This window comes from Rhinolophus sinicus, chromosome 15 (genome assembly GCF_057876585.1).
Source record: "Rhinolophus sinicus isolate RSI-liver-muscle chromosome 15, RSI-T2T, whole genome shotgun sequence".
Lineage (NCBI taxonomy): Eukaryota > Metazoa > Chordata > Mammalia > Chiroptera > Rhinolophidae > Rhinolophus > Rhinolophus sinicus.
Genome location: NC_142515.1, coordinates 123,836,797 through 123,863,089, shown reverse-complemented (window position 1 = coordinate 123,863,089; position 26,293 = coordinate 123,836,797). Strand labels below are relative to the sequence as shown.

At 31.9% G+C, this 26,293-nt stretch overlaps 1 long non-coding RNA gene across 1 annotated transcript in view; it reads left to right on the top strand.

Moving 5' to 3' along the window:
• LOC141572833 (uncharacterized) overlaps positions 1 to 3,553 on the top strand; it is a 774,709-nt gene extending 771,156 nt beyond the window's left edge. The window contains exon 5 of the long non-coding RNA XR_016018828.1: positions 3,506 to 3,553. This is a non-coding gene — a long non-coding RNA (uncharacterized LOC141572833). The remainder of the gene's footprint in view (positions 1 to 3,505) is intronic.
• Positions 3,554 to 26,293: the final 22,740 nt, after the last annotated feature.

The window sequence follows — 26,293 nt, the reverse complement described above, 5'->3', positions numbered from 1 at the left end:
TCCTTCATCTCTCCCATAATCCTGATAAAAGTTATTGTGTTCAACAGAACTTGAAAATTTGGGAGTTGTTTATATTTGCATGTTGGAGTGAGTGTTGATGGTTTATATCGCAAATAGATATAATAAATGATACAAACATATTCATGTTTTCAAATGTATCTCAGCAATACACTCACTCAGGAAAATTTTTGTCATCTATTCTTCTCAAGGTTTCATTCCATGGGGCCTTTCCTCCAACCCCCACAATCTCCTCACCCTCAGCTTTCCTTATGTCTTAGGTCTATCTGTGCTCAGAAAAAATTTTAAAATATCATCTTAGTTTCTTATATTAAGCTATTTATTTCTCTTCATCTTTTTTCTAACCTAAATATCCATCTCTAAGAATCACTTTTAAAAAAAGAAAAAAGTGTTATAGATAATAAAGGTATTTTGTTAAACACAATGATTTCTTTAAAAAATCTCTCACTGGCAGAATTTAAACATTTTAAATGTTTAAATTTTAACATTTAAAATTTTTATTCTCCAGTTTCACAGCTGTATATTTCCTTGTTTACAAAAAAAACAAAACACACACACACACACACACACACACACACACAAATGATAACTTCTAAAGAAGTCCTAAGGGATCAGGGATATATATACACACACATATATACGTATGTGTGTTTGTTTTCATTTTCTGTCAGATTCCTATGTAATTAGGTAAATGTTAGTGACATTCATACATGAGATAATGGAAGAGGAATATGTATTAGGATGAAAAAGGGAGATCATGAGTTTCATATTGAACATGATGTGTTTGCTTAACTATGTGAATCACTGAAATAATGTCCAACAGTAAGACTTATATGAGACGTTATAAAAAAATATGGTTAACGTTTAAATTAAAAACAAAAAAAAAATTACAGTAAAAGACACATTGCCATTACTCCCCCTCAAAATACTTCCTCTCTCTTCAAAGACACTTATTCCGTCATTCTTGCCACTTTCTGAAGCAGAACTGGAAGTCCTCTCTCATGAGTGTCTTTAGTTGCACTGTTGTGGCTGCCTCCATGTTCTGAATGCATTCAAAACATTTACCTTTCACGGTCATTTTGACTTTGGGGAAGAGCCAGAAGTCGCGCGGTGCCAGATCCAGTGAATAAGGTGGATGAGGCCACACCGTGATGTATTTATTTGACAGAAATTGCCTACCAGAAGTGATGTGTGACATAAGCTTTTCCGTAAACCTGTCCCTGGTCATAAGAAAGATTTTATTTTAGTTTTAAATTTGCCCATGTGCTGAAGGAAGATAAATAATATTAAAAGATATAGGAGGGGGAAAATATAAGTAATAGAATAAAACCCTTGTGACAGTATAATGAGATGTATTTATGAACGTGGGAAAAAATGATTTCCTTGTGTCACCTCTTCCTATGAGATGGAAAAGAAAGAGAGGCAAGCACTGGTACAGATTAAAGTTGGCAACTATAAATAAGGGAATAGAAGATAAAGTCCTTTTGCTAAAAATAGGAGAAGGAAGTGTAGTCTGTATTATTTTAAAAGTTGGTTAATGTGTAGAATATTAAATGTACAAGAAAAGAGAGAAAACAATTTATCAAAAAGTCTAATAATTGAAAGCAGTAATATGGGAAAGTGATGCAGACACAGAGTTTGGGCATTGACAAAAACCTTCTAACCAAAGGAATAAGCTATGTGTCTTTGGGGTAGAAGTCACCATTTGAATTTCATTGCTCAAACTTAGTGTTATTTCTAAGAAGTTCTAAGCAGTTTCGAAGTACTGTTTTTAAAGGAGTTCAGGAGTGTATACAAATACAACATTAAATAAATAGATGGCAAAATAGAGTATATTAGCAGAGACTTGTATTTTTTAATGTTATAATAAACACTATTAAATTTTGTTTTAATGTAGTTTAAAAATGACAATGTACATCAATTTTAACCTATGGACAAATCCATAATCGTGTGAAAAATAAATATTTTTTTAACTTTTTAAAAAGACTAAGCAGATGTAGATTATTTAGCTCCTAATTAATTGGAAGAACTTCATAGTGTTTTATAATTAAGTTGCTTTTAAGTATGCCTAAACCTTGAGGCAAACATCTGTGGGTTTTGTCTCCACATGTTCTAGCACGATGAGGTGATTTGAATTCAGCAAAAAATGTAATAGCCTAAGTTGAAACAAGAATTGTCCTAAGGGAATATGGTGGAAATGCATTCAAGAACAAAAGAACCATATCTATATTTTTCATGAATATTGGCTGAGCTTTGATGTAGTAAGTAATCATTCAGAGCCAAACACTTTATGAAGACAAATGACGGATATAATGGATGACTTAAAGATGCCCAAGAGCACGTGAAAACAGAAATGGCTTTGTCCTGAAGAACAGTGTAGTCTTACATCTATAATTTGAATGTAAAATGTGAATGTAAAAATTGTGGCCGAAAGATTCTAAAAGTCACAGAGAACTACATTCAGACTAGTGCCGTGGCATCCATTCAAAACATCTGAAGCCATTTGTCTTTCTGAATCGCACCCAACGTAAAGCTTTTTCACACAGAACTAAACAGAAGTGAGCATCAGTAACACTTCCAACATTCATACATTTTGTTCTAAAGGAACAGCTGTTACTTGATGAGAAGTCAATGAAAGATGCCCAGCATTTGTTTTTTTCCAAAAGTTATCGCCCAAGTTAAGAATTGTTTGGAACCAGATGTTAAAATTGAGAGTGGTCTGTTAATTTCAGTTGGAAGTGTTATAAAAATGTTAATAAGGAGTTTTATGTCTATTACATGGTGATGTTTGATTCTTTAATGTGCTTTTTGTTATATTTGACTGTTGTTTCTATAGGCTGGTATATTGACATTAGATCTTTGAAGAGTAAATAAAGAGGGAAAGAATGCTCTCTTGTAATCAGAATACTGAACCAAATTGGAGATAGGTGACATGGTTTTGCAGATAACTTACAATGAAAGCGTTGAAACACTAATTTCCTTACTGTGTTGTGAAATAGCCTCCTAGTAATTATCTTAGTAATTATCATCTCAACCAGAACTGTACCACCTACAATGTTACTACTCCTAGACATCTGAAAGAGACCGCGATGTCTCATGACCTGAATACATTATTGCCCACGTTGTCCATCTTTGCCAATTCTAACAGCTTTTAATCACTCACTTAATATTTAATGGGTAAATTCTTTTAATTATGTAAGTAATACATCTCCTTATAGAAATTTAATACATTTCAAACACAGTTAAAACCTATTTGAATATTTTCCAAATCCAGTCTCTTCTTCAGAGAGTACCATAATTTCCAGTTTGGTGTATGTTTTCCTAAATACATACAATGCAATTATATTTGTAAATGCATGTGTTTATTAATTAATATGGATTCCATAGAAGCAGAGATTAAATGACATATTAAATGGAAATAAGTTATATAGTAAATGCTTCATAGGGGAAAATTCAATAAATCGTGACTATTCTTATTATTTTCTAGATGTGAAGACTGCCTTCAGATGGACACACCTAGGAGAAAGAAGCTCGGCTTGACAGTAAGCTAATCACTTTGTGTGCTCATTTTCTGATACTTAGTGGAAATTTCTTGGCAGATATTGGTAGGCTATGTAATAAGCTGTATAAAGTCTATTTACAAATATTTTCTCCTGCTTATTCTTTTATCTAGTAAGCTAAAATATATATGTATTGGTTGTAATACTTGTGACATGTATATGGATGTCACAAGGAAAGGTTTCCGGGAATTCTTTACTATGGCACAAACTGAACTTCTATGCCTTTGGTCCTTTGACTAGTGCTGCATCCTTCCTTCTTTTTCTTGCCTTAAGCGTGGCTATGTCTCAGGTGCTGGAGACATCAAGCAACTAACCATACATGACACCTCACACTAAAAACATTCTAACAATGTGATTTCATGGCTCTAACTCAAATCTTCAATGTCTCTGTGCCACTGCTTTTCTCCCAGTCCTAGATGGCCTTGTTCTGCTTCTTTTGTGGGAGAAACTAACACTGTTGTATATGAAGGCAATTTTTATATGCATTTTATGTAATTTATAGCTAAATTTTATCTTTGCTGACACCGATATTAATACTTATGTCATAGATTGAGTCTGGAGATTATATTAGATTAAGTACAGAGTTCCGTGTATTTAATAACATATTTTTGAGGGACTTGTATGATCAATATGATATTTAAGCTGCTAGAATAATGAGGCAAACTGAAGAGATGACCTGTATTAACTTGAAAGTAAGTGAAGACACCTGAAAGCAAGTCAGTAAATAAATAATTGCAGGTTCTAAAAATAGGATAAATATGGCAGAAAGGACTGTACCCATAGGAATTGAAGCAGAACGTGTGTGATTATGAAAAGGTGGTCAATGAAATGTTATCTAATGGGTGACATTTAAAGATAGGCATTTTTGAAACTAAAAGAATTAGAAGGGTTTTGCTTTGTAAAATCTCCTGGAAGTAGCATTACTTTTTTCCATTAATAGTGCAATTTACCTAATGTGTAAAAATGCACTGATTCATTGTTGGATCAGAAAATAAAACTTGATTAGTTTGAATGTGAGGAGTAAGAAGGAAATTGGAACAAATATTGAAAAGGTAAACAGGTGCCAGATTATGTACAGATTTGTAGGAAATAAAAAATTTTCTCTGTATCCCAGTGTTATTGCTGCATAATAAACCTACCTCACACTTACTGGAGTAAAACAGTGAGCACATGATTACAGATTCTGTGGATCAGGGATTCCGAAAAGGTATAGTGGGGATGGCTTTTTCTGTTTCCCAATAATGGGTTTTGAGTTACGAAGACATATATGCCTGGAAGGGACTCAAATACCTGGCGGCTGGGACAGCTGGGACTGGAAAGTCCATTTCCAGATTGCTTCTTTGCTCACATATCTGGCACTCAGCCTTGAGTATTTGAAGCCAAAGATGAACTAGACCTTTCAAGCAGACTCTTATACAAGGTCTCTCCACACAGCTTGGGTTTCTCCCAGCGTGGCAACAGAGAGGACATAAGACAGGATTTTGAGAGGGCTGAGCAGAGATCACATGGCCCATTCCTAACAGATCTCAAAAGTTGCATAGCATTGCTTCCTTTGTTTTGTATTAGTCAAAGAAGTCATAGGTCTCCAAGATTCGAGGTCAGGGAACTTAGACCCCCACCTCTCAGTGGAATGAGAGTTGAAAAACTTTGAGGCTATATTTTATAACCATAACACTCTATCACATAGGGGATATATACATAATTTATTTTTGTTGTATCCATTTTGCCCGAAAGTGTTGACTTTTTACTTCCCTCCATACTCTGATGGTTATAATTTCCTTTATTTTTCTCCTTTAAGCCACCTTTCAAGGCCGTTGTAAACTAAATATAATTTTGAATATTTCCGTTTGCAGGGGGAGGTGTATTTAGTTCACAAAATTATAAATCTGGATAACTCACTAAACTCAATTTCCTGTGGCAGTGGAAAGTCTGAACAGGGTAAAATGAAGATGTGTATGTTATATCATTATAGAAACTGTAGTGACTTGGAGAGTATTTGTCTTAGCTGAGAGCTGAAAGGAATACCTATCATTAATGCTGCTTTTTTTTTTTTTTATGTCATATGAGACTGAGGGCATACATGGCCAGTTTTTATTTTTCACCAGATAAGCCAAAAATTGGAATTTTCTATGTGAATTCTTTAAATGGTAAATATTATCTTGAAATTGAAAAAAAAAAAAAAAAATCCTCATCTGTGAGCTTTTATTTAGCCCGGGATTTCTAGCTCATAAACTTTCTTTAAATTAAAGTAAGATACTAGTCATAGAATTTGAGGCAGCAGTGGACATATTTGCTTTGAAGGTGATATTCCTTAACACAATATCTGAAAATATGAACTAGTTGCTTTATATAATGATGTGTTATATTACCATTGGTTTATTTTTCTTTAAATTCTTTAAAAAGATAAAAAAAATAATTCTAAATATGTCTTTATTTTAAAATTAAATTATTTTGCGGCATTGAATAATTTACCAACCTATAGAATTTAACTTAATATAGTAAATTGTATCCACTATATCAAAAACTTACTTTGTATTTGCTATATTTCACAGTGTTTTTTCCTACTTATAATCCCTTTTTCTTCTATGTGAGTAAAACATTTTTTTGCATGTTAATTGATAAAATTAGCTTCTAGGAAGAATGGAAGCTATGACAGACTAATCCTAATTTCAGTTGTATTCCAAATGTGAAGTACATATGTTGATTGTTTAAAACAAACAAACAAACAAACAGATAAACAAACAAACAAATTGTATGCTATATAAAAAGAAATTGAATGTCAGGGTATCAAACAGAACCACCGGAACCAGTTATGATAGATGTATGGAGGAAGAATAATGATGTGATTACTGAAAAATTATATTTGATATATTCACATAATTGGATCCCTCTAATTTCCAGACACAATCATGGCATTTAAGAAGAGAGAATACTATCAGGAAAGAGGCAATTTTCATGGTCTAAAAGTTCTTTTTTTTCCTAGCCATATTCATTTTCATATTTCAACTCTCATTTTTATGTTGACAATTCCATAATAACTGTATTTACCTTTTTTCTCTGTATGCTTTTTATTTTAAAATGGAAATGCCCATTCAAATTGTCAAAAGAAAAATTCATCAAATTTGTATTCAAAAAGTTCTGCTGCTCAGTCTTCCCAATTTTAGCCAATAATACTACCATCATTCCAACTACTGGATACATTGAGTCAATTGTTAAATCATTATGTCTCTTTTATGTTTTATTTTCTATGAAGATTTCCTGCTTCCAAATACTATTGTGTGTCACTTTAAATATCAAAATGGCAATTATTTTGATCTCCTTCCCACCAAGCATTCCTGTTCCACTTAATTTAACAAAATTCTCTCAATGATATGAAAAATTATATTTCTGTTTACAAACCTTCACATACTTTCCACTGAATTTTAAAAGAATTAAAATAGATGATTGATCTAGTAATGTTAATGCATAACAAAATGACCCAATTACTCTCTAATTTTTTAAAACCAATGTTATTAAAATGTTCAAATTCCAATTATAAAATATTTCAACATGTCAAAAAAATAGCAAAAAAAAAAAAAAAAATCTTGTGATACAGCTAATAACCATAAACAAGATTTTACTGTAAGAAATACGCCAAGGGATAACTACTGGCTTAAATTTGATGTTTAACATTACCATGTAAATTTCTATAGTTTGAAATATATACATATATAATATATAAATATATAATATATATTATATATAATATCTATATAATTACAGCATATAGTGTTGTTTATATTTTCAAAATTAAAGTAAACATTATCTTTTTCTATGTACAGTAGTCCTCCCTTATCCACAGACGATACGTTCTAACACCCCCAATGGATGTCTGCAACCACAGATAGTACTAAACCATATATATACTATCTTTTTTCCTGTACATGCACAAGTATGATACAATTTAATTTATAAATTAGGCACAGCAAGAAATTAACAATAAAAAATGAATAATAAAATAGAATAATTATAATAATGTACCATAGGAAAAGTTATATGAATGTGCTCTCTCTCTCAATCTTATTATACTGTAGTGTACTTACCCTTCTTCTTGTGATAATGTGAGATGACACGATGCCTTGTCAAGTCCAGAATTTTCTTCACCTGTTCACTGATGGCTCCTCTTTTGTAAATATGAATTGCCAGCATCATTTCTCTTGTGCTTAGGGGCTATTAAGTAAAACAAGGGTGACTTGAACATAAACACTGAGATATTGCAACAGCCAATCTGATAACCAAGATGGCAACTGAATGACTGACAGGCGAGTGTCTATAGCATGGTAGGCTGAATTATCTACCACTTTTAAATATTGTTCTTTCTGTTATTTCTTTCTTTCTTTCCTTCCTTCCTTCCTTTCTTCCTTCCTTCGTTCTTTCCTTCCTTCCTTGTTCCTTTTTTTGGTAAGGTTTTGTAGTTTAATTTGTGTATATAAATTGGTATGTAAAGAAACTTCATTTGGATCATAACTTTCAATTGGATCATAAGTGTTCAGCTGGCAATGAGTGTATATAGCTACCTTTGCATCCTAAGCAGGATTATTCAGGTTTTGAATAAATAAAGGATTGTTAACTATTTGCCTTCTGAAATTGAGATAATTACCGATGTCATCCCCAATATGTTCCCATTGATTCCTCCATAGAAATTCTGGATAAACTCCTCAACATGATTCTTCCTATATAAAACCTTTTATATTCTCAAAGTTATTATGTATGCTTTCATTGATTTATATATTTCCAATACTACAGGCAAAATGAGATTGTGATAAATGGAAAGACGTTTATACTTATAGACAAATTTCTAGCCAAGACACCTCATAAGGCTTACTTTAGGAAATAGATCAAATAAAAACAATTCACGGTGGAAGAAATGTGGATTCATCAGCTTTAATATTGTTTCCGGTAGTAAAACAATGAGAGAGGGGAGAGAGAGAGAGAGAGAGAGAGAGAGAGAGAGAGAGAGAGAGAGAGAGAGAGAGAGAGAGACTTAGTAATATAGACTGATGCTGCATTTCTATAACTTGGTTAAATCACATGTTTTAGGGGTCTTGGTTTACTGCTAATTTTTTCTCCAGTTCTTTTATATAACAAGTGCAATGGTCCTTTAATAAGAAATACTTTATTTTTCTTTATGAAAAAAAACCCCAGAAATTTCTAATGAAAACTGCCTTTTAAACTGATTCCTGAATGCTATGAAATTGTTTACTGTATTTTATTTAAGTGATTTAGTCATTACCTTGTCAATCACTAAGGAGATTATATCAATTAACAAGGTATTAATCACTGTACTAGTTCTTGCTCACACACGCTCATCTACCGAACAGAAATTCACAGCATCTCCGTGGATGTTACTAATTCACAGGTGATTAATTGAATAGAAAATATATTTTCATCTATTTCATGTTTTTAACATACATTAAACTTACCTGGTGTATGTTTCATTTAACTTGAATTTTTGCAAAGAATACATTTTAGAAATATTAACCTGTGACACAACAAAAACAACAAGTAAACATAGTTTTGAGATTAAAAAATGTAATATAATGGATAAATGTTTGTTAATTTATAGACATTGATGCCAACTGTTAGATATTTCAGTAATTATATCAAACTATCTCTAAGTATTAAACTCATTGTCTGTAATTGTGTTCACAAACATCAACAGACATTCTTGCCAGTCTATAGAACGGTAACTTTAAAAAGATGATGTTTTGAAAAAAATAGTTTTTAGAAAAATAACAAAGTGATTTTATGTTCTGAAGTGAAGATCCTTGGAGGCATTTTTTTCACATGGCCTGTCAAAATGTATATCCAAACCATAAGTGGATGTCTGAGTAATAATTTATTTACCATTATTTGAGTTGTCATGCTTTATTTTTCAAAACAAGAGTTGGTATCAGCAATGTCTTTTAGTTGAATGTTTTGTTATTTTTTTTCTATTCCTAAGATACCCAATGTATACGTAGAAAGCTTTGGCAGAAAATCAAAATATTATCAAATTATTTTTAATTAAAACAGTCACATGAATCTAATAAAAACATGATCTATAAAAATATAATCATCTCTTGAGTTTATAAAAATGTCTAAATGTATGAATTAAACCAAGCTACCAAGATAAAGGTTTATAGAAAATAGATATTAGCACTACAGTGCAGGTTGTAATGAAAACTCAAAATGGGCGATTCCATTTTGGAAAATAAAATATTATTAAAGACATTCAGAATACATATTTTGATAATTTTAAAAGGTTTTGCAAAGCAATAAGTTTAAGATAATTTAAAATTATTCAAGACCTGGTTACTATTTTAATCTCCTATTTCACCTGGTACAGTGTGGAGAAGTAAAAGTTCCCTATTTTTCTCAGCCTGCTGCAAAAAGCCCTACCCTCTTGAGACTCTCCATATACTTGGGGAATTAGCTCTGTACCCATTTATTTGTTTAGATAATTGCTGTGATCTGGAAGGACAATTAAATTTTTCTTACATCCCTGAAATGGTCAAACACTTACAACCCTTAGATTACTGAGTCTCTAGTTAGTTACTATGTCCCTAGGTTAAACCACAGGGTATAAGAGAGACTAGAGTTTCTTCTCTCTCAGTATTTACACATCAAAAGAGATGAAACTCCAGGACTAGGTGGTCACCATCGGTCACAAAAGCCTTCACAAGTGGGCCATCAGGACACGGAGATATTCTAAAGAGTGGGATAAGGGAGAGGCACTTTCAGCAGGGAAGAAAAACCGCTGCCTTGACCGTTTATAGGCAAAGAACGTTTTTCTCCATCTGTTGTTTATGGAGAGTCTGGCTACTGTCTAAGACAATTGACCTGGATCTTTTCATGTTTTCCCAAGTATACTGTCTGGGGAAAGGGACAGACAACACACATTATTAAGAGGTATGTCTGAGAACCTTGTGTACACATTCAAAATAAAATGGATTACAGATGAATAGTACAAGCCCAACAAACAAGTTCTTACATTTGTTGAACAGGTGAGTGGATGAATAAATATGGAATAGGAATTGAATTATTGGGAAGATGTTAGCTTCCACTGAAAAATATCAGAGCTTTGAATTCTGAATAATTAAATTTGTAGGATATTTGTTGGTTTACAACTGTCAAAGGACAACTGATATTTTCATTTCCGAGAAAATTAAGTCAAAGCAACTTAAACTCAAACTATTGTCATAGAAAGGAAGATTCTAATACATCTAGGAGTGTTTAAAAATGAGGAGCTCATAGAGAAGACATCCCAAGACAAAATGGACATTGATAGCAATATAAAATACATTTCATGATGAGAATTGTTAAGCTATGAAGGATATTTGTAGGATTTAAGTAGAATTAAACTTCTGGGATTGCCCTTCATGAAGAAATAATTTATTCATTAAAAGTAATGGTATTTGGGGAAAACAACTCCCATTCTTCCACAATCTGATCTGTAATATTAGCAAGAGAAGTAATATTTTGGTAAACACTGCTAGAGTTGACTTAAACAGGATCATGAAAGCCCTGTTAAGGCCCTTTGAGATATAAAAGAATAAGATAGAGGGGAGGGGCAACTCTTCTCTACTCAGAAAGATAACTGAAAACCATCACTTCCCAAAATACAGGAGACGTCTGTTTCATGTTGTGGTCTATACTGGAAGGATAATATACGAAAAAGACTTATGGAATCAGTGGTTACATTCATACTATGTCTACCAGTAAGAAGGTTCTCCTCATATATTTTCTTCCTGAAAAAGATAATTTCACGTTCAAATATCTGAAATAAATATGCATTCTCAAAGCAAATTATTTAACTATTAAGGCTCTGATTGAATTTTAACCAGTGACTTAGCAGGGTCATGAACTTACATTATATAATCACATTTCAAATCCTTAGTCGTCCAGATCAAAGTTTATGGGGCACTAGAGCATACAGTTTGTTTGTTTTTTCACTAGCCTCAGTTTTGTCTCTATTTTAGTTTCCTACTTTGTGTACACAATTTTTATTTTTTAACACCTTTAATTAATATTACTTGGTTTGTAACGTATTTATTTTTGGCTGGAATGGCATTGAAACACTTGTTGAAAATGGTTTTACTTTTCGACTTAGACTCTGTTGGTATCTATTATACTTAATTTTCTCTCTCCCTTCCTTGACCTCAACTTTTTAATATGTGGCCTGCTAATTTTGCATTTTGCAGTGGTTGAAAATTACTTCCAGTAGATTTTTCAAAATTTATGTTTGTAGTTCTGTTCATTTATTCTGTTTAAAACATTCTGATTGAATGTTTTCAAATAATTTTTATAACTTATATTCCATTTTTTTTCATAAAAGCGTATGAGTCCTGTGTTTACTAAAAGCAAATGAATCCAGATTTTAAAGTCACCATTTTAATCCATGTTTCTGAGCCCCTGATATTTGGTTGACTTTATAGAACTCAATAAAACAAGAAACATTGTCTGATTCAACTAATGTCTGGCAAATAATTCTTTTTGTGGAACCAAGTATACAGATCGTGTGGCACAATGATAACCATGCGATTCCCACTAGTCTGTCATGCATAGGGCTTGAAGGAGGGAATAGAATTTTGGCATCAGGCACCAAATATCTCTGTTATTTGTGAATTATTGAAACTTTTAGTAAATACATGGGAGGACAAGGGGATGGGGTACAAGAGGACACTATTTATTCTTGTACTAGAATATTGATTTCTAATGCATATGATAAAATCAATAGGAAAGTGATGGAGAACAGTCTAGGCATTTTGAGATGGTCGAAGAGTAAGAATTTCATATGCGTAGCAGTTATTTCTGCTATTTACTTTTCGTAGAATATAATAATGTTGGCTAGTGAACAAGGCAATTTCTAGCTGAATTATATAATTATTTGCAGTGCTTTCAAAGGTAGTGATTTCTTATTTATAAGTAATTCAAGTGAAACAACATTAAAAAGTAGATAAAATATCAAATAAATATGCTGCAGGACATCACTGACATCATAATTAAGCAGCAACTTCTTTATTACAGCAGCTTCAAATCTGATTCAGCATAACTGCATTTAAAATCTATTGGCAAATTATTTGCAAAGATAGGGCTGAAAATGATTTTTATATTGTTTACAAAATTTTTTCTTTTGAAATTATGAATATTTTGTTTTGTGAATGTAGTTTTTATTTTTTTTCTGTGTGTCTTAAACTGTTTATAATTTGAGTTCAGGTGTTTGGAGGAAAGTATAATTTTAAATTATCGATAAAAATAAAAATAATTGTCTTTAGCCAATCCGACCAAGAAATGTTAGAAATATATGAGCTAAACTCTATGTATGTTAGTTTTACCACCAAACCACCAAACAATTTTCCAATGTAGCTGTATTATTTCACATTCAAATCAGCAATGGATGAGGGTTCTTTTGTTCCCTAAACTTACCAATATTTGGTGCTGTCATTGCTCTGGATTTTTAACATTGTAATAGTTGTATTGTGGTATCTCATTGTTATTTTAATTTGTATCTCCCTAATAACATATGAAGTTGAATATCTTTTCATATGCTTGTTTGATATCTGTGTATCTTCTTCGGTTAGGCATCTGTTAGGGTCTTTATCTCACTTTTTAATCACTATTTTCTTATTGTTTAGTTTTAAGAGTTCATTGTGTATTTTGGATAGCAATCCTTTATCAGATGTATCTTTTACAAGTACTATCTCCCAGACTGTGGCTTATCTCATTCTCTTCACATTGTCCTTTATAGAGCAGAAGTTTTAAATTTTAATCAAGCCCATTTTATCAATGATTCCTTTCATGGTTTGTGCCTTCCGTGCCATATCTAAAAAGTAATTGCCGTACACAAGGCTATCTATGTTTTTTCCTATGTTATCTTCTAGGATTTTTATAATTTTGCGTTTTACACTTAGGTCTGTGATCACTTTTCAGCTAACTTTTATGAAAGATGTAATATGTGTGTCAGATTTCTCATTTTGCATGTGGATGCCCAATTGTTCCACCACCATTTATTAAAAGAACTTTGCTCTATTGCCTTACCTTTGCTCCATTGTCAAAGATAAATTCACCATATTCATGTAGGTGTATTTCTGGTCTCTCTATTTTGTCCCATAGGTCTCTTCATCTCTTCTTTCACCACTACCACACTGTCCTGATTACTGTAGCATTATAGTAAGTCATGAAGATGGGTGTCATGAGTTCTCCAACTTGCTTTTCTCTTTTAATACTGTATTGGTTATTCTGGGTCATTGCCCTCTCCATATAAACTGTAGAATAAGTTTGTTAATATCCACAAAGTAACTTGCTGGGATTTTGATTGCGATTGCATTCATTATCCAGACCACATTAAGAAGAACTGTTATCATATTAAAATTTAATATTCCTATCTATGAACATGGAATATCTCTCCATTTATTTAATTCTTAGGTTTTTTTCATCAGAATTTGTTGTTTTCTTCATATAGGTCCTGTAGATATGTTGTTGATTTATACCTAAGTATTTCATTTATTTGTGAGCTAACATGAATAGAACTGTGTTTTTAATTTCAAATTTCACTTGTTCATTGCTGGTATATTGGCAAGCAATGGACTTTTGTAAATCAATCTTGTATTTCGAATCTTGCTATAATTGCTTATTAAGTTCAGGTAATTAAACTGTTTTACCTCAAAATTAAATAAAGTGACTTGATAATAGAATGTTTTTTTGTCTTCAGTGGTATTAAGCAAATTTTAGAAAATGTATGTCTTTAAATTATTAATATTCATTAAATACTTACTCTATGCTAGCCAATGTCCAATTCATTCAGAATGGGTCACTGGATAAACAGAAAAACATGACCCATGATTACTGTGGAAAGATGCAAGCCATAAAACAATAATCACTATAGAAAATAGATAATAGGCAATGTTGACAATAGGCAATAGACAAAAATACCTGTTCTCCTCTTACATTATCATGTGTGGAAATAGAATATTAAATAAATATAACCTATAAGTAAATACAGAGTGTTTTAGCAATTGGTTTATTCTGCTAATATATAAACACAAATACAGAATGAAAGGAATTGCTTAAAGAAAGGATACAGATTTATGAATAGTCAATCTTGGATTTATTGTGGCAAGGAAAGTTGAGCAAATCTTGAAGAAGAAAGGGGAGAGCCATGTGAGTATCCAGGACAGAATATTCCAGGAGATGACAAAAGCTAGGACAGAGTCCTGGGACACAGTCAATCTTAGGAGATAAAAGAAGCCACAGAAAGCTGGTGTGATTGCGATGCTGTAAGCTCAGGGTAAAGCTTAGGGTGTGATAAAATAGTAGCCTACACGGTTAAAGTATTTTCGTAATTAGAAGTTATGTCTTCAGATGACTTTAACCCAATCCTCTCTTATAAATCTTACAGAAGTTTTAAGTTTCCTAATGATGTCATTTTCTCTGTCATGTCACTGCTATCATATACAATAATTCATTCTGTCTTAAGTTCTTCTCTGTACAATTATTCCCTTTTTAAAAATCTTATCTTGTAATCATACTGTGAAATTAATATTTTCAAATTTTCACCTGTTTGTCTATTTTATAGACAGCATTTATATTTTTTCAATGTTCCAATATCCAATTATTTTGTTAATAAAATACTAAAGAGTCAAAGAATTCATGGAGCCTTTCAAAATTCAAAGTTGAAGATTTGTGTTGTTCTCAATTTTATTACTTGTAATAAATTAGAATATCTTGTTATTAAAATTAAATATTAAAATATTTAAGATATTTTAAAGATTACTATGTATGTATTCTTTCCTTCATTTTCTGATTTACTTTAGTCTTTATGCATTAATAGCTTGTTTTATGGCATCTATAACCAACCACCACATATTTTTCTTGTTCATTTGTTTTGTTTTATATAACTCAGATGTATATTACCTACTTGGCATCAGGAAACTTCTCCATCATTTCAATGTCACATTTATCTGCTCAGCACAGTTTCTTACACATAAGTGTTCATTAAATGAATAAATGTTAAATATATGCATGCTTTATTCATTAAACTATCAAAGGATTCATATCCTTTAAGGTTGAGGCTCCTTTGATAAACCACAGAATTTTAACTCTTTTGCAATATTTTAAAAATAATACATCTTTAGGAATTCATTATAAAGCAGTTTTTCTATTCATAAAATTAAAGATTGTAGAATCATTGCAGGATAAACACATATATTTTGCAGTAAACAATAAAATTAATTATTAAAGTCTTTCAAATTCTCATCATAGTATTTACTCTCATTTTCTAAGATTACATTTTTTATCTTGTATTTTATTTTTAAATCTTTAATTTTAATACTCAGAATCTTCAACTATAAAAAGAATATGTGTGTGGAAATATTTAAATCAACTTAATCTATGGAAAGTTTATTAACTAAGTTCAAGTAAAATTACATAAAGGGCAATAATGCATTTTATTTTCTCACATTTTCCTAATGAGCCTTGGAAGTTTGTATAATTATTTTAATTAGGGTTATAAACTTCTACCTGGGCAGGTGAGAGGCTAATTACCTAATTTATATGCAAACCGAGCAATATTCTCTAGGCTTTTTATCACTTCATCTTTCCACGTAATTTTCTCTATTTTAATTAATTAATACTTATTTTGTTTTTGTGTCATTTAAATGAATGACTAAAACCATAGCGTAAACTCTATGTTTCAATAGAGTATTTTATCCCTAGTATGTTTTGGGTTAAAGAGCCTTTGATATTTTTTGTTTACTTAAATTTGTATAAGACATCTGGACATTTGAAAAGATCACAGTATCGATTAACATAAAGTCCTTAAACTTCATGCCATAATGAAGTAATAATAAAAATATAATGATGTACATACTTTCTAGACTATTGTATCAGAAGAAAGACTTCTAGTAAATTCTTATGCTTTTTCTCATTGTTTTCCATTAGTGATAAGAGCAAAAGTGAGTAAGAAGGAAACGAGTCTGCTTCATCACAGGTACTAGAACATGAAGTCACAGCATGTACTAACCTGTTTCATTTATTCTGAGATTAGCTCCATATCTAGAATACACGTTCCGTGTTTAAGATTTTCAAATTAACAAACAGGAAGCATTTGCCCTTGGATCTGAATAGATACACAGATGCAGAGCTGTCATCATAGTTATTTTCAGGGAAATTGTCATCATTGTTGAAAAATTCAGAACAATGAATGGGTTTGAATTAAATTTACACACAGGTCATCAGATTTAAAATGTTAACTATGTCTTAACCATTCAGGAAATTTAATATGTATATCACTTTTGCTAGAATTATTTAGATTCCTTTCTTCCAAATGTTTAAACTTTCTAGTTCTTTTTCCCCAGTTGGAGAACATTGCACACACAGAGATAAGTACATACACATAGTCAAGTCATTGCTGCTATCTTCTGTAAGATTCCATCAGTATTTTGAAGAGAGTTTAGAACTATGGATTTGTTTGTTTGTTTGTTTGTTTGTTTGTTTGTTTAAAGCCAAGGTTAACTAAAATCAAGGCTGATGATCTAATGATGACCTAAGGGAGTGATATAATACAAAAGCGTCACCTTCCTTGATAGGTAGGAAAATGTGAGTCAGGTCAAACACCTGAAATAACAGTCAAATAGCAGCATCAAGATCAGATAATTATGTGTGGACTAAGAAGTTATACAAACACTATGTAAAACATCGTCCTTTTCTTCTGTTCGAGGGCATTTATTCATAGACATCCTGTGTGCTCCTTTCCGAGGCATGAGATTGACCTCAACCCTATGGACAGCTCTTCACTGTTAAGCTTGCCAACTATTTGTCAGAAATGATTAGTGAGTAATAAAGAAATTTCCCCTGTCGATAATAGGAAGCAAATAGAAGAGAGTCTGAAATTGTCATAGGGAATCACATTTGCTCAGTAAGAATACTCTGCCTTTAACAATGTATCACTGACCCACCTTTATTTTTACATATTTTAGTGATAACTCATATTGAATTTGACAGATTTGATATGATAAAAAAAAACTGTGCCAACTCAGAAATATGTGTGTTGTAATAATTTATATTACAAAATTAACTTTATTTTAATTATCCAGGTGAGATGTAGGAATAATTAATTGCAGTGTACCTTGATTCATACTTCTAGAAATTTACTTTAAGTGCCTGGATTTATAATAATCAAAAACACATTTTATGGAAAAAATTAAATGACGACATTTATCACAATGATGTTTTGGCATATATTCTGAATATATTATCATATAAAATCTAAAGAAAATTAAATTTTCCTAAACAGGTTCATAAAAGCCTCATATTCCTTGTTTTGAAATCAATATTAATGTTTGACTAATATTTTATCTAATGTATTCATAAAAATATTGAGAATTATTTAACTATCATGTGAATCTTTTCTTAATGGGATAACAAAGATAATACAGGTTTGCAATACTGGAAAATGTAATGAGTTTCAACAAAATGTACTTAATTTTGTGTGTATATCAACCTATACTAGAATCTTATGTTACATAAGGTAAAATGTCCTAAATAATTGAGATTGATATTGGATTATTAGATTTAATAATATTTCATATTAAACTTTGAAAAAATATCAACACATTTATTAAAAACCCAGAAAGAAATTAACTCCCAGAAGATATTTAAGATTCATAGCTCCTTATACTAATAACCTTAAAATTCAAATGCTAAATTTTCATCTTCATTTGGTTTACAATGTATCATGGATCCTTAATACAAAATGATGAACTCACATTTTTGAAAGGGATGTTTGCTTTTTTTTTTTTTTCATGCAGTAGTATAGACTAGGAATCCTAACCAATCCTATCAATAAAATAATTTTTAAAAGTTGGGTAAAACAAACAAAAAGTATTGCTTTAATGCTTCAATGAGCAGGAAGGAATATAAAAATGACATAGAAATCGAGCTTTGGTCTTGAGAACATGTACTGGCCCTGATAAAGATGAGGTCAGGATATTTCAGATCATGAAGGGCAGGGGACCAGCCACAAAACTCAAGGGCCAACCAAACGGCAGGTGTAGTAGGAATTCCCCATGAAGCCGGGACTGCAAAGAGCTATATCCTCTGCATGACAGTGAACTAGGATTAAGCCTGTCCTGTTTCTAGACAGGGGTAAATAAAATTGCCTATACTGAACTTTGATTCTAAGTTTATACTACACATTATTATGAATCGATATCCTTAAAATTCACTATGATTTGTTTATTTCTGGATTCCAAGTTAGTTGGGGATATAACCCATTACCCTGTCTGAGTTCACAGGCTTAAACTGACACTAGTTTCCATGGTGTCCTGTTATATATCAGGACCCACTTCCCTGCTATAGAGAGGACACAAGTAATATTCAGAATAATGTCTATCTCTGATATGGATATTTACAGGGTGTCTTATTTATATCTATCCTTGGAACAATGGCAAAAATAAAGTATCAAAATAAATCACGAATGTTCCAGAGAAATTCGGGATGGGGGTCCATAATATTTCTACACATATCCTCCTCAGTACTTAGGATGGACGTCCATTGCCCCATGATTACTTAGTCCTCCATCTGTATTGAAATATTCAAGAGGCCCTGTTAGGTCATGGTACAGCCCAATTCCCAAAGCTGAGTTCTAGCAGTAGCCATCACTATCTGTTGAATCTGCATGATCCACTTCACCAAAACCTTATCATCTTCCCAGGCTGACTCTCATCCCTTCCTTTTACGTGGAAAAGAATTCCCTCTAATCTGCTTATTCTAGTTAAGAAATCTTCCTCAGAAGTAAGTGCCCTATACAGATGTACCATCCTTTAATCCTGTATACTATATATAGGATTTATATACATATATATGTATATATTTAGTAAATCTATATAGATTTACTGTACTTTTTCTATGATTAGATATACTTAGATACACAAAGACTTACCATTATTAGAATTGTCTATAGTATTTAGTACAGTAACATTATGTATATGTATGCAGCCTAGGATCAATAGCTTATACCATCTAAGTTTGTGTAAATTTATGAGGTCTGACAGTTAAGTTCGCGTACTTGCCACCGTGAGTTTACGTTGGCAGCACTGAACTAACAGCTCCATAAGGTTTCATAACCTTGGTATGTCAGGGTGTCACAGTTGTGCTCGTGTCGACATGTGGTGGTGTCTTGCTGAGTGGTGTTCATTATTGTTGCTGCATGTTTTTGTGTGCCACCGTGAGAATGTCTGAGCTTGAATTAGAGCAATGAATAAACATTAAATTTCTTGTTAAACTTGGCAAGAGTGAAACTGAAATCAGAGACATGTTAGTCCAAGTTTATAAGGATAATGCATTGAAGAAAACGGCAGTGTACAAATGGATTAAACGTGTTTCTGAAGGCAGAGAACGTGTCATTGATGAAGAGAGGTCAGGGAGGCCTGTAATGAGCAGAACTGATGAAAACATTGCAAAAATTCATCAAGTTGTGTGTCAAAATCATCGGCTGACTGTGAGACGTATAGCAGACCAAGTAAACATCGATAGAGAGACAGTTAGGAAAATCTTAACTGAAAATCTTGGCATGAGAAAAGTGCATGCCAGAATGATCCCGAAGGAGCTCACTGATGAACAAAAGCAAAGGAGAATCGAAGTTTGCCAAGATCTTTTGGAGAAGAAAGATGAGGTTTTGGGCCGTGTTATCACTGGTGATGAAACATGGATGTACCAACATGACCCAGAAACAAAGCGTCAAAGTGCACAATGGAAGTCAGCCAATTCTCCATGACCAAAAATGTTCTGTCAGTCCAAATCAAGAGTCAAAACGATGTTGCTAAACTTTTTTGATATCAGAGGGATTATTCATTATGAATATGTATCAAATGGGTGAACAATTAACCAAGTTTATGATTTGGAAGTATTGAGAAACCTTTGTAAAAAAGAAGAAAACAACCTGACCTTTTCGCCAACAATTCATGGATCTTGCATCATGACAATGCACCAGCTCACACAGCACTGTCTGTCAGGGAGCTTTTAGCCAGTAAACAAATAACTGTATTGGAACATCCTCCCTACTCACCTGATCTGGCCTCCAATGACTTCTTTCTTTACCCAAAGATAAAGGATATATTGAAAGGAAGACATTTTGTTGACATGCAGGACATCAAGGTTAATACTACAACAGCTCTGATGGCCAATCCAGAAAAAGAGGTCCAAAATTGCTTTGAAGGATGGACTGAGCGCCAGCGTCAGTGCATAGCTTCCCAAGGGGAGTACTTCGAAGGTGACCATGGTGATATTCATCAATGAGGTATGTAGCACTTTTTCTAGCATAGGTCGCAAACCTAATTGTCATACCTCGTACTCTATGATGTTTGCACAAAGATGAAACCATCTAACAGTGCATTTCTCAGAATGTATCTCTGTTTTTAAGTGACACATGACTGTATATGTAATATATAATTTCAGAAACATCTGCTTGCCTTTTAGAACTCAAAGTTTAAAACCATTTATTTTCATCTTGATTAAATAATTTCAAGTTAACTGTTCTCTGGAACTGTACATATATTGACACACAATATGGCAATAAATAAAACATTTACAGAAAAATGTACATATAGACACATTTTAGACATGTTATCTAATTAACGTAGTAGCCACCACACTGATTAATGATATGTTTTGTTGTTTTATCTACATCTATTCTAATCTCTTAGAATGTTATTTAGTAAAACAGATTGTTTCAATCTGTTAATCTATTATTAGCAACCTGCCAGCTAAACCATGAAAATTATTTGTTTTCTGCAAGTGATTATCTATTTTTCCAAGCTGCTTTCTGTAGCAAACTGATGAGAGTTAATGAAGATTAAACAACTTATTCTGTAATGAATGTCAGGGATGATAACATATGATATCTAAAGTTAAAAATAAAATCTGTCTAATTCTCAGATTTTTGGTAGTATATCTAAGCACTATTTCTATAGATAAAATATTTAGATAATGTATCCATTATTTCAAAAATATTTTTTACTATACTGTAGATGATATACCAACCATAAAACAGATACAGAATTCCTTAAATATATTTACAATCTAATGTTTTTTTGAAGGAAGAATTTGTGGCATTGTTTTCTATTGTGAATTTGAATGAATTTTGATTTCTGTTGGTTCCAATATCTCCAGAATAGAAAAGATTGACTTCCCTCGAAATAAATATTTGGTACTGATTCATGAGCTATAGTATATTTCATTTTGTTGGAAAATGCTATATTCAAGATACCCATAGATGTTTGGGAACTAGTTTCAGTTAAAAAAGAGAGGGAAATTAGAGGGGGCTAAAGTAGGATTAAATAATAACAGAAAATAAACATGACAATGTTAGATTGATTTTTAATGTTTATGAATATTTATCTTCCATATCATACCATTGTTTAAAGAATTTAGTTAAATTTTGAAATTGCCATTTTCTTTTCATGAAAATACTTTTTTTTTTTCTTTTAAAATTAAATTTGGCAAGCAAACCAAAAATCAAAGTCAGAATACTATGGATAAAAAAATTAAGAGTTGTTTTTCGACAATTTGTTGAAACTCTTTAATTTCTATGTACATTTCAAATTGTATAATAAAGCAGAAATATAGAATTACTAGATATACATAAACGTGTTATAGATTATGTGTTCCACATTTTATTTCTTTCAGTATACTTTGCAGACATAGCCATTACAAATTACTATTTCACAAACTAAGATGATTCTCAGTAGGGAAGCCTTACCTCACGTTGTTTTCATCAAAGGGAGTTTAGTCTACATTTGCCTGGCTGAATATTGCCATCATCTTACTAATTTGCACATTAGGAAAGGGTCAAGAGTACTCCAAATTTTTGATGAATTGGTATTAACCTGAAAGGAGAATGTTAATAACTGATGAAATATATTCACAGTAGTTCAACATGAAGATAGTGTAAAGTCACATACTTTAAAATAATAAAAAATTCTACCTTATAATGTTGAATTATTTTAAATATCGAGGTTTTGGGTATTAGTATTAATTATTGGAGAAAGCGAAATATATTTTATAATAGGCTATATAAGTAAGGTGAACATTATGGAAAAAGTACATATTAAGACAATATTACCTGGGTAAGTTGCTATACAATATAATACACTTATTGATAAATTTAAAAAGGTAACATATTTTTATAATGCTTTTGTATAACTAAAACATAAATTAATGAAACGATTTTGAAAACATTATTCCAATGATCATACGAGGTGTGATCAATAAGTACGGTGAATATTTAAATTAAAAAATCAATATGGTAAAAGAGACACTACCATTAATGCCCCTCACAATACTGCCTCCCCAAACCCCCACTGCTTCGAACACACATATCCTCTCGGTCTTGGCACTTTCTGAAGCAGTTCTGGAAGTCCTCTTTTGTGAGGTCTTTACTTCATCCTCTATCATGACAACACTCCATGTTACACATTTCTGGTATGGCTGTTTATGTCACATACAAACATTATGGTGTGTCCTCATCCACCTTATTCACCAGATCTGGCACCATGTGACTTATGGCTCTTCCCCAAAGTCAAAGTGATTCAGGACATTGAGGTAGCCATGGCAGCGCAACTAAAGACACTCACAAAAGACAACTTCCAGAACTGCTTCAGAAAGTTGCAAAAACAATGGGACAAGTGTGCTTGAGGTGAGAGAGTTTATTTTAAGGGGGAATTAATGGCAATGTGTCTTTTACTGTAATATTGTTTTATTTATGCATTCACCATATTTTATGATCACACCTCATACATATTATAGACTCAACATATTATTTTATTAATATGATTAAAATGAATTTATTTATTTTTTGTAATTCTTCCTTAGGCTCTATCTCAATAATATAAACAGTGTATTGTCTCACATGTTAAATAGAAGTCTATTTTTAGTAATGGCTGAAATATCTACCTACCTTTCTTACTCTTAGGTATGCAAATTTGTATGTTTTCTACTTTTGTAATTTGTTAAAAACACAAAAGAAATCTGAATATAGCTCTTCTTTACTGTTTAGTGTATCAGTGTATCAGGGATTATTATGTAGTACACATATCTTAAATCGAAGATTCGGAAGTGTGTGGATTAAATTTGTGAATCTAAATCATATAAATATTTATATTATTTTTATAACTTGTAAAACAGACATTTTTAAGTATAACATTTAAGGTCATTAGGAGGTTGTAAAAATATTTTCCAGCAAAGTATTTTTTTTCTGAATTTCTTCAGTTATAAAAATTAGGATGTAGTTGCATGACATTGAATGAAAAATAAAAAATACTATTTGATATCTAACTGGATTAACAATCAAGCCAGTTGTTTATGTCGGTCCATTAATATAGTAGAATATGCCACATTATTTTCAGCATCTTTGAAAACATGGATTTAACATTTTGAGAATGACAATTAAAAGCACAGTGCAGAGAAGACTTATGAATAAAGAAAATAAATAGAGCAGAGATCAAAATTAGATAGATGCACAAATGGAATGATATTTGAAAATAAGAGATGGAACTGTAGAAAATACTATGGCAGATTATCCATTTCTTTGAATGGTGAAAATAATTACTAGTGTGTTTTGACAACTGAAATGAAAAATCGGACCCATATGGAGCTTCACACCAGTAATGTTGCCCACGATTATTATTTTACTCAATTGCAAGAAATACATGAGAAAAAAAACATATTTGTTCATTAGAATACTTCTTTTCCTAAAATGGGAAGGAAGAACTGCTGCATCTTTTTCATTATCTTTAATTTTTTAATAATTTTTATTAAATTTATTAGGGTGATGTGGGTTAATAAAATCATATAGGTCTCAAGTGTACATTTCTATAATACATCATCTATATATTGCATTGTGTGTTTACAGCCCAGGGTCGGTTCTCCTTCCATCACCATATATTTGATCCCCTTTTCCCTCTTCCACTATTCCTCTTCCCCCCTTACCCTCTGGTAAACACTAAACTGTTATCTGTGTTTTTGTATCTTTGTTTGTTTGTCTTGTTTGTTTATTGCTTTCAGTTTCATACCCTACATATGAGTGAAGTCATATGGGTCTCAATTCTTTCTGTGTGGCTTATTTCGCTTAGCATGAACACAATGGGTTTTTGTACGTTGATTTTTGTATCCTGCAACTTTGTTCTATTTGTTTATTGTTTCTAAGAGTTTTTTGGTGGCGTCTTTAGGGTTTTGTATATAAAGAATCATGTTATCTGAAACAGTGACTTCTTCATTTCCATTTTGGATGCCTTTTATTTCTTTCTCTTGCCTGATTGTTCTGGCTAGGACTTCCAATACTATGTTGAATAGCAGTGATGGTGGTGGGGGGCACCCCATCTTTCTCCTCATGGTGCAAGCTTTGTCTAAGGCCATACCACTCTGAACGTATGTACCTAATCTCATCTTTTTCATTTTCTTGCTCAATATCTTTCCTTTTCCGCATAGAATTTAACTTAAAAATGTTTTGCAGTATAACTGTTTCCCATAATGTCCAGTTGGATTCATAATGCAGTGTCTCATGCAAGCATACATTCCCCCATCAAATAGCACATTCTGCTATTCTCCAGGTGTGCCACTGCTTGAGTCTTTTGTATAGCTCCATATAAATACAGCCTGGCAACTAGAAACATTATGTGGTAAGTTGTTGCAAAATGAGCGTCTGTCACTTTTTAAAAAACAAATAGAAAATGATTAACGGATATTAAGTTGAAAATCAAAATCAATGGAGGATGGAAGCATAGTTTACTCTCTAAAATTTGGGAAATGAAGGGAGAGAAGTTGATAGCACAGCTCTATTATCATTTACAAAAATGTTTCTGCAATTGTAAAGCAAACAATTACTCTGTCATCTAATTTCCAAATAACTTAGAGAACATCTGTTTTCCAACTCTCCCTTGAAATGGTCTGGCAGACTGCATTGGTAGCCAAATTATTTGGTTCTCCACATAAAGAGCTTTACTTTATCATTCCCTCATTATTTTCTCTATATGCAGTGCACAACTTCAAATCTGAACTTACATTTGACCTTTTTTAGATTCCTTTCCAAAAAAGACTGTTCTTTGTAACACCCAGTTGTTGATTAGCAATTCCCCTCTATCTTCCACCTTTTTCTAAACATTTCCTCAAATATCTTGATTTAATTTGATTCTGGCTTCCTTACTCTAACCCTTGACATCATTCTCTGTTTCTTCAGAATTCTGATTTTTCTGCTGAAAACACTCTCCAGATTTCACCTGTTCTACTACTCTCAATATTTATGTCTGAGCTGAATATTTTCTTATGTTTTTATTTAAGGTTGTCTCTTTAACTGTGAGTTAAATCTTTGTCTTGATAACATACTTATTTCCTTTTTTAAATAGGAATGTTTTACTAAAAATGTCTATTTTGAAATAGTGTTTATTTTCTAAAATTGGCTTCTTAAGATGTACTGCAAGGTCAAAGAAGATAAGTATGTTATTTGCATATTAATAGTTGCCACTTTCATAGAAAATATACCAGCACTTGGATAAGTGGTATAAGAGACATTTTTGGAATTATAAAATAACTCTTAAATTTAGTTTTAAAAAGGTTAAAGTGATATAAATGTATACATGATAAGTTAAAATCAAGAAAATATGCATGTGCTGTTAAGTAGCAAAAGTGAATTATTGAATTAT